Here is a 2,571-nt window from a genome sequence, read left to right on the forward strand (position 1 = left end):
CTCCCCCGTACCCTCCTCGCTCTCAACAACAGGTGCGGTGGTGCGGGAGGAGCGCGTGTACCCCGTGTGCTCCGTCGCTCTCAACAACAGCTGCAGCGGTGCGGGGGAGCGCGTCTGTGCGCGCATGCGTCGCAGCTACCCGTGCGCTGCGTCGCGCTCAACAGTAACGGCGGCAGGGCGTGTACACGTGATAACGGCGTGGTGGGTGCGTGGAAAGTTCGCGCGCTTGTGTACGAAAGTGTGCGCATGCGCGTCTCCCCCCCGTACTCCTCTCCCTCGAACGCGGGCGGTGTGTATATAAGCGGCGGAGCGCGCGTTCGGAATTCAGTCAAGGGCGTCTTTGCTTGGCTTTCGCTTGACTTGACGCTTTGCTTGACGGCATCAAGCAATAAAGACAGACTTTAACTTTACACTCCTTGCCTTCGCTTCTTCTTCATTCAAAAAATAAGAATAATAAAGAGGAAATAACAATTAAGCATTTCCAAACCATACCCAATTACTCAACATTCACGCGATACCCCCACCACTCTGCGACGCATTTACTCGTGTTCCCCCCGTGGGAAGATGCGGGCGGTTTTTTTTATTACGGTTAATAATAATTCAATTTCAATAGCAGTATCGATTATGCCAGTTGGGCGGTGTCGTATATAGAAAGCGGTTCGCGCGAGCTCTCTGCCTCGACCAGAAAGATACGAGCGTCAATGCGCGGTGTGTACGGCATTTTTGTCCCCAAAGGTCAGAGCGCTTTGACGTCCATTTGACGATGTCGTCGACGAGCGCCAGCATGTCCCAGGAGTGAGCTAACGTAAGGGTCCCTGTCGTAATCACTTCCTCGGAAATGAAGGGAGCACACTCGTACTTCCTTTAGCGCTCTTTCTCCTCCCTTTGCAAAGTTCACAAAACGTAGCCACTTGCTTCGCCGAGGTTCGTCGTTGGGCAGCCCATGAAAGGAGATCTCCTCACCGGCGGGGATGTCGCACTCCTTCGACGATTTGCCCGTACTACATGGGCATTTCAAAACGTAGCAACGAAATTTCATTGTAAAGTACTCGAACAAACTGAAGTTTTCAGTGGTTGTAAACTGGAAACGAACTCATAACAATAGCAGCAAGCCAACACCATTCCGAAACTGCGACGACTGTCACTATCTCATCGCTGCTTGCTGTTCCTTACTCCCCTCGTTTCTATTTTTACCTTTGCTGGTTGGCGATATAAGGGCCAACCTCCTGTGAAGGGATTACGATACCAAGCAAGGTCGCGGCTGTGCTTGCTGGGACGGTTCGTTGGCCCCGAAGAGCCTCGAACCCGAAAATTCGTCTGCGCGACGGTGGCGACGGCGAGATGTCGAGTTCGGCTGGCGGTAGTTTCGTACGCATTGGCGTACACGCTTGCGTGTTTATTCGGAACTTCAACCGTTTACTCCACCGTTCTTAGTGTCATAAAAGGAATGTGCAGTATGTTTAACGGGCATATAGCTCACTATGCAAACAGGTTAGCCCTGCCTAACTTGCGTTTGATTTTGCCAGCCTCCGCCAATCGCAGAGCATTCTAGTGTGACATCATAGGTTCTGTTGCGGGAAATGAGCTGGTGGGTCGCATGGTCATTCCATTTTTTCCTAATTATGTAGCTTATTTGAGCGAAGTTTGTGTTAAAAGTGGTGTCAGTATGGTTCTAACGAGGCAATCTTTCGAATGAACCAGCCTTGTGTGCTCCTTTAAGGGCCCGTGAGGGCGTAATACATGGGGGGGGGGGGAAGAACAAGCATACACAAAGGCGATCGCAGAACAAGGACACAAAGCAGGATCCAATTCAAAAATTGGGATTTCAGTACAATAATAAAAATAAAACTCGTTACTGCAACTAATACCACAATTCAAAGTTGTATTAAAGTGCAAAATATAAAAACGCAACTGGTCACACCTCTACGTGTTTCGAAAGTTTCGAGTGATATCTTCAACTTAAGAGGATTGCGCACATTGGGTATTGCACTTGGAAGTCGATTCCAATTTTCATTCGTTAACGGAAAAAAGGATTTGTTGAGAGCATTAGTCGAAGTTTTTTTAATTTTGAACACTCAAGGAATTAAAAAGACGGCGCGAAGTTGGAATTGGTTGAAGAAAAAGGGAGATATGTAAGTAAGCAAAACTGAACTACAGCTCCAGGAACAAGTTGAGGCGCGCTTTTTCGTCTAAGTTCCAGGGAGTTGAGGCAAAGTTATATTTGTATGGTAGTAACACTTGTGCGGAAATTTGGCTGGTAAGGTATGAAGCGAGCCGCGCGATTCTGAATGGCTTAAAGGGCGTCAATTAAGTAAGATCGGTGTCGATTTCACATTGGAGCAATATTTTCGAGTTTAATACAGACGTAACGTCCTTAGGAAAGTTTACGAACTCAGGTCGTGGAGCAGCAAAGGGACCTCTTGATACAACAAAATGTTTTAGAGGCATTTTAGAGGAACGACGGAACATGAAAAAAGAAACGCTCCGTCGAGCCGGATTCGAACCAGCGACCTATGGATACCAGTACAAGCCTTCTACAGCCCACCGCTCTACCAACTGAGCTATCGACGG

At 48.3% G+C, this 2,571-nt stretch overlaps 1 non-coding gene across 1 annotated transcript; it reads right to left on the reverse strand.

Moving 5' to 3' along the window:
• Window positions 1-2,483: 2,483 nt before the first annotated feature.
• On the reverse strand, window positions 2,484-2,571 carry Trnay-gua (transfer RNA tyrosine (anticodon GUA)). The gene is given in 2 exon segments: window positions 2,484-2,519; window positions 2,535-2,571. It is a non-coding gene; the product is annotated as a tRNA-Tyr (tRNA).

The sequence above is a fragment of the Haemaphysalis longicornis genome, unplaced genomic scaffold (assembly GCF_048455015.1).
Source record: "Haemaphysalis longicornis isolate Haplotype H1 unplaced genomic scaffold, Haemaphysalis longicornis Haplotype H1 scaffold_7, whole genome shotgun sequence".
NCBI classification, from domain to species: Eukaryota; Metazoa; Arthropoda; class Arachnida; order Ixodida; family Ixodidae; genus Haemaphysalis; species Haemaphysalis longicornis.